Source organism: Emys orbicularis, chromosome 17 (genome assembly GCF_028017835.1).
Source record: "Emys orbicularis isolate rEmyOrb1 chromosome 17, rEmyOrb1.hap1, whole genome shotgun sequence".
Classification (NCBI taxonomy): Eukaryota; Metazoa; Chordata; order Testudines; family Emydidae; genus Emys; species Emys orbicularis.
In genome coordinates, this window is record NC_088699.1 from 21582060 (window position 1) to 21592789 (window position 10730).

A 10730-nucleotide genomic window follows, 5' to 3' on the forward strand; every position below is an offset into this window, starting at 1 on the left:
TCCTGACTCCCAAGTCCTGCTCCAACCACTAGCCATGACTCCTGCTCCAGCCACTGAGCATGATCAGCCATGTTTGGGGCACTGTGGGTGCTGGACAGCACGTTTCCTCTCCAAATAATTTTCATTAGCCAGTGGGAGAATCGGTCAATATTTTTCCCCTGACACTTTGGATTTCTACATGGGCTATTTGACAACAAGAGGTAGTTGGAAAACAGATTTTCTGTTCGGCAATTATTTTTGGAGATTTTGAATTTGTTTTTTCATCCCAAATCAGAACAAAAAGCCAAAATTTCAAAATTGTCACAAAATGAAACCCCCTCCCTCTTGCCCCCCCCCCCCCCCAAAAAAATCATTTCAGGTAAATGGAAAGGTTTGGGTTCAATTTTGACCATTCTGTTTTTATTTTTTTAATGACAGAAACTAAATTTCAAAGTGAAAAATCCAAACTTTCCCTTCCAAAAATGTCAAAATTTCACCTTTTCCCAGAGGCTTGCTTCCATTACTTTTAAACAAAATGTCATTGAAATCAATACAATTGCGTGACAAATTTTGGTTTCGTTGTAACAGCATTTTCCACCAGAAAATTGTTTCAATGATAATTTTCTAACCCCCTCTATTGACAACTCTTTCGCTCTATTTCATGTTTATTTTAGAGTTGTCTGGGGTCGCGTTTTCCCCAATGAACTCCTGGGGAATCAGCTTTCTGCCAGCTCAGATCTGAACTACATTCCACCAGGGAGGGGAAAAGCCGGAGCTCATGAGCGACTGTACCACCTGGCTCTCTTGGGGGGCAGCAGCGCTGCATTGCACAGGTAGCCCTGTTGCGTGGGGCTTTCAAAGATGCCTTGCAGTTAATCCCATTGACTTTCCAAAGTCGTAGGACAATCCCGCCCCTTGGGGACGCCTCGAGCCCTGAGTCTCTGCCCCTCCACATCTGGTGGTATCACTCACACCAATGCAAAGTGGGCATAAGTAATGTCCCTGTTCTGATTTAAGAGCATCTCGCCCCGTCTTGCACGGGCATGACTGGGGTTCCGAGGTGCTACCGTAATACCCCTGGGACATTTTCGCAGTTCACTGAGGTGGCCAAGGTGAATCACTGCTACCTGCTGACAGAGTGAGGGAGTCTCGTCTGTGCCCAGGTTTTCCCAAAGCTACCGGCTACAGGCAACACCCACACGGCTCTCCCAGCTCCCACAAGCCCACGCCTTCCCAATGTAGGCTAGCAATTGACACTCCCCCCTTTGTTACACTCGAGCGCCCAGCCCCTTGGCTTCTGGACTCCCTCAGTGTACATGGATGCAAAGCCGAGCTCCCCCATTCGCTGGCTTCCCCTCCGTTCAACACTCCCCTTAGCACAAGGCAATTAGACGTGTCTGTCGCACAACCAGACTGACACGCTTCATCGCCAACAGTCTGGGGACATTATAGCTGACATTTTGCATAGCTCTTAAAATATTTCCCTTCCAAACATCTTGCAATCAGCGAGTTCTTAGCTTTCGGCCGAGACCAGGCACATCCCCCTTTGGCGAAGTATCGGGAATATGGCCAGCCCCGGGTGTAATAAACATGCCTGGGCAAGTCTGTGTCCCAACACTTAATATAGAATGGACAGCACCTAGCGCAATCCAGGACTTGGGCTCCCAGGCGCTGCGATAATACAAATAGTAAAATAACGCCTCCCCTCCCTGCAACACTGCGCTCTCTTCTTGGGACCAGCCTGAGAGCTGGGTGGAAAACGGGCTTTTTGTTTCCTCCAGGGGATGTTAAAACAAACATTAAAAAAAATGAAGTTTTTTGTTGAAAAACCCAAAACCTGAAAATGCAAAAATTTCAGCTGAAAATTGAAAATTGCTGTTTTAAGTTTTTTCGGATGAAAACTTGAAAATTTTCACTTTCCACCAACATGTCCATTTAGTCCAAACCCAGTCTCCCTTTGGGGAAAAAGTGTAGCCAGAAAGTTTTTGTCCTGCCCTCCCGCCCCGAGATCAGTGTTCAGCGTGGGGTCCCGCTCACCACGCCACGAGCACCCTCTCTCCCACGGGTCAGAGGCAACAAGACCAGCACCCGCCTTCCCACCCGCCACGGTGTGCCATAGCCTGCTCTCTCTCTGGGGATGTAGCGCTAGCCACCTCTGTTTTACAGATGGGGAAACTGAGGCACAGGGGAAGGGGCTTGTGCAACGTCATCCAGGTGGCCAGTGCTACATCCCCAGAGCGATGTAGATGAGAAGCCAAATCTTCCCGCCAGGGGACTGTGAAGGGTGCCCACCTTGCACAAGGCCTGAGGAGGTTAAGGGGGGGCAGGTGAGCCAATTCACTGCCTAGGCTGGGCCTGGAGGAGGACCCGGGGGGCAAGGAGGACTAATTAAAGAGGAGGCTCAGCTGGAGAGGAACAGGAGAGGCCTGTGAAAAGCCCAGCAGCTGAGAGCAGAAGGGGGCTGCAGTCGCTCTGAAAGGGAGAGAAGGCCTGGTAGGAAGTAGCCCAGGGATAGAGCAGTGAGGTTTGGAATAGTGCAGGCCTTGAGTGCTTGTTGTAGGGTCCCTCGGCGGGAAGCCAGTGTAGAGGGTGAGTCTGGGCTCCCCTCCCAGTCACTGGGGAAGTGACCCCATTAAAGGGGCAGTGAGAGGAAAGACCGCCTGGGAGAGTGGGTACCGAGAGACCTTGATACACACACACACACACCAGGGGAAGCTACAGTGAGCTGGCTGGAGGGCCAAGCCACGAAACGGGAGCAGTTGAGTCCTGAGAGAGCGAGACCAAGAGCCACTGAAGGAAGGGGCATCGGCCTGGCTGAGCTAATCGCCAGATGCAGCCAGAAGGAGGCGCTCCAGGGGTGAGTAGAGCACTCAGTGATGGAGATTTCAGACAGATGGGTTCAGAATAGCCCACAGCACTTTCCATCCCAGGATCTCAAAGCACCATTACAGGCACAAAAGACTCCAAGGCTCCCCACCCCTGTTGGTAGGGAAGAGCATCCTCTGTTTTACAGATGGGGAAACTGAGGCTCAGAGCGGGGAAGGGGCTTGTTCAAGGTCATCCAGGTGGCCAGTGGCAAGGCTGGGACTAGACCCCATGGAGTCCGATTCGCGCATTGATTTTATTCCCCTGGAGGGGATTTCACACCTGTGCACAGGGCATAGCACTGCTGATGTTGCACACGAGCACTCAGAAGGATTTCATGGTGCACAGATTTCTGCTGATCTTTGCCCAGGAGTAAATTGTACCCAACATGCAGAGAGTGAGGGGCCCTCCCCATCTCCTGCACCCCAGCCACTTGATTATCTTTCCTCTCTCCATTATCGTCTTCCTCGCCAGCAACCTCCCCCACCAGGCATTAGTCCTTGTACAGGGTTTGAGTGTTAAAGTGAGGGAGATCTATGGGGATGAACCACAGCCAATGCACCCTTAATTCACCCCATGAAATCAGTCCACTGGAGGATTAGGCGCTTATGCCCCCGGTTTCACAAGTGCTGGTGAAATGACTGCTGCGGTGGGGGGAGGGATAGCTCAGTTGTTTGAGCGTTGGCCTGCTAAAGCCAGGGATGTAAGTTCAATTCTCGAGGGGGCCATTTAGGGATCTGGGGCAAAAATCTTTCTGGGGATTGGTCCTGCTTTGAGCAGGGGGTTGGACTAGATGATCTCCTGAGGTCCCTTCCAACCCTGACATTCTATGATTGCAGCTGGACCTTTCCTAGTGTATTACAGTCTGACCATGACGCCTTTAGCTCTCAGGACCTTTTGCACGTTCTGAGATTCTTTTAGGAATTGATTCCTAGTCATTATTCTGTAGTGTCGCACCTAATTACCCTGCTCAGTGCTGTAGAAACACATAGTCAGAGAGCCATTGCCCTGAGCAGCTGACAATCGAAACACACAAGAGAAAAGGTGGGAGGAAGGAAGGGGCGTGGCCTCCTTTGTACCAATAGGAAACTGAGGCACGGCGCGATTAAGTCACTTGGCCATGGTCACCCAGCGGGTACAATCAGGACCTGAACCCTGAGCTGCAGTCCCAAGCTCTGTGCTTCAGCCATAAGATGATCCTTCCTCTCCCATGTCATGAAAGTTAAATATTATGAATACTAAAATGGTGGCACTACCATGGGGAAATATCGTCCATTCTCCCCCGCCTCGCACGCTGCGGAGTTATTTTCCCCCTGTTCAAAGGGAGTGTAAAATGCTACCAAGCCAGGATTCATCTGGAAATTTGCTTTGCCCGGATGTCGATGCAAAGCAGGGGGGCCTCTGACTGAATGCCCTGTACTTTCCCCGTTGTTTTGCCATGGTTTCCGTGTTCAGAATAGCTACCTTGTTGCTAATAATAATAATTCTCTTTGCTATTGCAAATGAATCATTAGCTGGAAAAACTCCAAGCGACACGCCAACCATCCCAGTTTGCAAATGCTATTTTATTATATGTGCGCCCGCCTTGGTTGGGGACTGGGTAGGGAAATACAGAGATCGACACAGGCAGCATCTTCCAGAACACATATAGTATTTATAGTGAAACAGAGACAGAGATGGTCCATTTGGCTGGCGAGTTTTACAGCTATTTGCTGAATGGGGAGACTGAGGAAGAGTGGGGTCCGCTCCAGGCTCTGGATGGGAGAGTGCTCTAGCTAGCAGACATGTCTGTCCATTTCCTTCCCTTCCAGCCTTCTTCTTGTCCCAGTCCGGTCTTTTCCCCACTCCCACCTGCTCGTCCCAGTCCCGTTCATCTCACTGAGTCAGTCCCCGTCTCCACTCTGCAGGTTTCTCATCCCAGGCTCTTTGCCCAGGGTGTCGCAGTAGGGAGCGGGGCGGACTGCCCTGGGAATGTCGTCTAGTTTTACTGGGACTGTCTGCATGGGGGATGGGAGAGCAGGGGATGACTTTATTTGAGGGACGATACCTAAGCCTGTAACCTGAGCTGGGAAGGGGATGGGGCCAGGTGACACTTTTGCCTGGGAAACTGGACAAAGGCTGGGGGAGGAGCTGGGGGGAGGCTGGGGGAGATGGCTGGAGGGGATTTCAGTTTGGAGTGGGCTGGGGAAGAGAAGGGAGCCCCCAAGCTTGGGGTTTAATCTCCCTGCCCCCCAGAAGGACCTGGCTGTGGGGTCCTGTTTGTGCCTACAAGCTCTGGTTTGGACTGTGTTCCTGTCATCTCTAATAAACCTTCTGGTCTACTGGCTGGCTGAGAGTCACAGTGAATCACAGGAAGTGGGGGTGCAGGGCACTGACTCCCCCTCACGCCGTGACACCCAGCCACTCCTGAACTGGAATATGCATCTAATTCCAGGAGAGGGTTCATGGCTCTGATTCCTGAGTAGAGGTGCCCAGCTCCCAGGTTAGGCCCTGCCCTGCTTCATGGCTTTGCCAATTGGCTCGTTTAGCCGGCTCCCCACTCACGGTGCTGACCTCTGCAAATCCTTTAGTTAGGCGTCTAACACCCCTCGGGCATCATCTAGCACTGCTGGCACCAACCTCGGGGTTATAAATTCTACCAGGCGGCGGGGCACCTTTGTCCCCGTGTGAATCTGGCCCTTAGGAGCCGACAGCTTATAGGAAGTCAAAGAGCTTTGGCTCCTGTGCGTCTGACTAGGTCACTTGGGCGCTTATGAAAATGTTACTCATGAATAAGCCTGTAAGAAAGTTGTGATTTTTTTTTCCCGGTTCAAAAGGTGCAGTCACAGTTTGTTAATGTGGGTTTGGTGTGGCCAGTTCAAGGCAGGCACTGCCCTGCTATTCGAGCCAGGTTACCCCTCCACTCTTTTCCTTCGGAATAGAAACCCCCTCAAGCTGCACCCCAAACATAAGCTCCAGACAAATGTGAGTGAGTGGCGTTGCGACCTGGCGCAGCAGGTCACAATGCCACACAACTTTCCATAACTATAGAAAGTTGCAACCTGTGTTAGAAGCTGCGGTTTCCACCCCAGAATCCCAGCCCATGACTTGCTTATGGCCTTACTCGCTCGGCATCTTTCCGATCATACCTATCCATCCATCCATCCACATGCAGCCTGGTTCCAAACAACTCTGGCCCCAAATTCTTTACAGCGCTAAATAACATACAAGCACGTGTGATATAAGTTGGGGATTGGTCCTGCTTTGAGCAGGGGGTGGGACTAGATGACCTCCTGAGGTCCCTTCCAACCCTCATATTCTATTATTCTAAGTTTGGAAGAAAGTGATATAAAGATGGCTTATAAATGAAAAAAAAATTCTTTCAGGTCTTCTTTATTCAGCAAAAGACCTAAAAAGGGGCCTCATTCTTGTTTTAAACAAACCCTTCGCAGTTCATCTTTAAGAAGGATAAAAGTTCTTGAAGAAAGCTGGCTTTGAGTGTTTTCCGGAGGGGCTAATCCGGTCCCACAGGAAGCATGATGGAAGAGAGCTATGAACTCAGATACTTGTCACGTGAAGCATTCTTCAGGCTAGTTATTTTTTTCCCATGGCTAAAACTGTCCACATTTTCATAAACCATCTGTCTGGTGCGGGAACATTAGCTTTATTTCCAAGCTGCAGCAACACTCGCTCTAGCAGCTAGTACCAGAAGCTAATGCAACACATTTGAAGCAAGGCTGTAGGAGGAATTGTCAACACGTAACAAAACAAAAGTGCAGGATGACACAATAGATGCACTTGAAACTAAATTACAGGCTGAAATGATCAAAGCCACCAGGGATTTGGATGTGCATTTCCCATTAGATTTAATGGCAATCGAGCGTCTAAATCATAGATTATAAAACCAGAAGGTACCACTGTAATCAGCTAGTCTGACTTCCTGTGTAACATAGGCCAGATTGCATCCCACAAACAATTCTTGTTTGAACTAGAAAAACCAGCCAATTTTAATTTATGGAGATATCATATCTCCTAGAACTGGAAGGGACCTTGAAAGGTCATTGAGTCCAGCCCCCTGCCTTCACTAGCAGGACCAAGTACTGATTTTTGCCCCAGATCCCTAAGTGGCCCCCTCAAGGGCTGAACTCACAACCCTGGGTTTAGTAAGCCAATGCTCAAACCACTGAGCTATCCCTCTCCCCAATTTTGGTTTAACAATTGCTAGTGATGGAGACTCCACCACGACCCTTAGTAAATTGTTCCAATAGTTATTTGCCGTCTCTATTAAACATTTGCCCTTTATTTCTACTGTAAATGTGTCCAACTTCAACTTCCCCATGAAAGATTTGGAATTTCAGACACCAGCTTTTCCCCAAAAACAACAGCCATCCAGGGGGGTGAATCAGCATAATTTCAAAAGAGAACGAGATAAGTTCCTGGAGGATAGATCTATTAATGGCTATTAGCCAGGATGGGCAGGGATGGTGTCCCTAGCCTCTGTTTGCCAGAAACTGGGAATGAGCAACAGGGGATGGATCACCTGATGATCACCTGTTCTGTTCATTCCCTCTGGGGCACCTGGCATTGGCCACTGTCAGAAGACAGGATACTGGGCTGGATGGACCTTTGGTCTGACCCAGTGTGGCCGTTCTTATGTTCAATGCCCAATTTACATCTGAAGAGAATCTGGTGCACTATTTTCTGCTTTGGGGGCAGCACAACCCTGTATAAATCAGACCTCCTGGCTCTTCATCACCGGCCTTGTTCTGGGGGGGTACTGAAGGCTCTGGTGAGATCACTGGGAGTGGAAGGTGCTCATGTCTTGTCGGATCCATCCCAAACATCATCATCAAGGCAAGTCCAGAAGGGACATAGCCTCCTTGAAGATGAAGCACCGCACAGATTGATCTCTGGTTAGGTCCTTAAGGCGGGCTGGCTGGATATTCAGTTTACGTCCATGGCTGGCGATCTTATCATGCCACTGACATCCAGGTGCTCGCCAGCTATGTGGCGGCATTCCTTGGAAAACGCGCTTCGGATTTCATTCATCTTCCACCCTCATACCACGCTCGGACCAAGAAAGCCACCAAAACCAAACCAGGGCAGATGGAGGCGGTTGCTGGCTTTGACTTTTAATAACTTCATCTCAGTCCCCAAGACTCCAATGGAAATCGTTGCTGGGAAATACTCTTCCGATAGCGTTTACCTGGAGCAAGGAAGGGATGGCAGAGATTTGGGCTCTGATTAATTAACGCTGAAATTAATGCAAACGTCAATTATTTTTGCTCATGCCTGGACCAAACTGGATCTCTGCCAGGGGAGCACTGACATTAGGGTTTGGTTTAGCCCTTATGAAAGGGGACATCTCAGCTAGCAGCCCCTTAGCATCGCTCGCTGACAAAGCAAAGGGTTGGAAGGCTAAAGGGCTGATCACTCGGCTTTTAAATGTCAGGCAGTGATCTTGGACACCACGTGGTGCAGATTACAAGGACACGGTGAGCATGCACGCAGCACATGCTGGTGTGACAATAGGCCACCGCATGCTTACAAGAGCACACGCCCACATCCAAGTACATCCGGACATATGTACGTACAAATGCACGCATGCACACGCTCATAGGCACCAACTTTCCTTGGCACCAGTGGGTGCTACTGCCTCCCCACCCCTGACCCACCCCCATTCCAACCCCTTTCCCAACTCCGCCCCCTCCCTGCCCCTATTGGACCCCTTCCCAAAATCCCCGCCCCGGCCCCGCCTCTTCCCCAAGCGCACCACGCTCCCCCTCCTCCCTCCCGCCTTCCCTCCCAGCGCTTTTCGCGCGAAACAGCTGTTTCGCGGCACAATTTCTGGGAGGGAGGGGGGAAAAGCGGGCACACGGCATCCTCAGGGGAGGAGGCGGAGCGGAGGCAGAGGTGAGCTGGGGCATGGGGGCGGGGAGCTGCCGGTGGGTGCTCAGCACCCACCAATTTTTCCCCGTGGGTGCTCCAGCCGGGGAGCACCCCCAGAGTCGGTGCCTATCCACATGTATGTATATGTACACATCCACATAAATGTACATATGTACATACAAACACCTGCATACATACACACACAAACATATAGATACTATCAGTGCATAATAACAAGCTCTTATGCAGCATTTTCCAGCCACAAATCTCCCAGTGTTTTACCAAGGAGGTCAGGATTCTTATCTCCATTTTCCAGGTGGGGAAACTGAGGCACAAAGCAGGGACGTGACTTGCCCCAGGTGACTCAGCAGGCCAGCAGCGGAGCTGGGAATAGAACCCAGGTGTCCTGAGTCCTAGTCCAATACACTACAATTACACACACACATGTATGCACACCCGTACGCGCACACACACACACTCACTGATACTCCTCTGCCTGTCATGTTCTCTTTGTAGATTGTCACCCAACATCTGACGGGCGGACACGTGCCCTCGAACTGTCTGCATGCCACCAGGGGCCACAGTTCATCCTCTCCCCAGGGCCCTAGGACAGACAGGACAAACACAGGCGTACCTTTGAGCCTATTCTAGCCCTTTGGTAAATGTTATCTCTATCCGGTGTGAGCCGAAGCATGGACACTTCAGAAGACTATTACACCGAGGTGCCCCAGATGCCATTGGCATGTATTCATGCCCTTTGGTATCAAAACGTTTGATGTGCATCTATGTGTGCCTAGCTCGCTGGATGGGTTTCCTGTGGGATTTGGAATGGCTGGGGCTGGGGTGTAATGCCACGTCCCCAGTGCCAGGTCTGCAGATGCCCAGGAGAGGGACTGTAGCGAGGCGGTCTGGTTCCCCACCGCCCCGGGGAGGGACGAGCCTCTCCAGACACCAAAGTGGGCGGAGCCAGTGAACCCTGTGCCCGCCCCCCTGCCTCCCCAGAGGTCAAGGCGCAGGACAGGAAGTATAAAAGCCCGACCCCAGAGCTCATTAAAGACGCCAGACGCCTGTGGCCGAGCTCCTGGTTGGGAGACCCCGGCAATCGGCAGCTGCCCCGAGGACTGGCCAGACCAGCCGATGCCTGAGGCCGACCAGACCCCAGGGAAGCTGTCAAGCCGATCCCTCGCAAGTTACCCAGAAGAACTACGAAGCCAACCACTTGCCGGGTACCCTGAGGAGCCCATGGTGCTTGACCCCTTGGAGGACACCGTCCGGACGCAGGTACCTCTAGAGGGGGAGGTAGGAAGTAGCCCGGGGGCAGCCGAACCTAGTCGGGCTGCAGCACTGCTAGAGCCGATGTCAGTGTGTTGTGGCCACGATCCCCACTGACACAGCAGCGGGTCTCTTGCCATGCTAGGGCCCGGGGCTGGGACGCAGTGGAGTGGGTGGGTCTGCGTCCCCCCTGCCACCCAACGTGCGGGTGGTAGTCTCTACCTCTCCCAGGCCTTCGGAGCCAGGGCCTGGGCTTATTGTTTAATGGTTTGCTCCGCCCCTGTCCGAGGACCGGAGCGTGGGACTCGCTACTGCCCGCCAGCCCGGAGCGAGTAACCATTTGTTTTGCCTCTACCGCTGCCACGGCATGAGATCCCACAGCCAGACTAGTTCCCCACCGTAACGTAACCAGCGAGGCAGTGTGGTTCCCCGCCACCCCAGGGAGGGACAAGCTCTGGCCGAACCCTTCTACACGGACATGACTGGTTTTACCTGCACCAGGAAGCCTGGGGGATAAAGCCCCCAAAACTGTATAAAGTGTCAGCCTGAACCACCCTTAGAATATCAGGGTTGGAAGGGACCTTAGGAGGTCATCTAGTCCAGCCTCCTGCTGAAAGCAGGACCAAGCCCCAGACAGATTTTTGGCCCAGATCCCTAAATGGCCCCCTCAAGGATTGAGCTCACAACCCTGGGTTTAAGCAGGCCAATGCTCAAACCACTGAGCTAGCCCTCCACCCTTGAGCCAG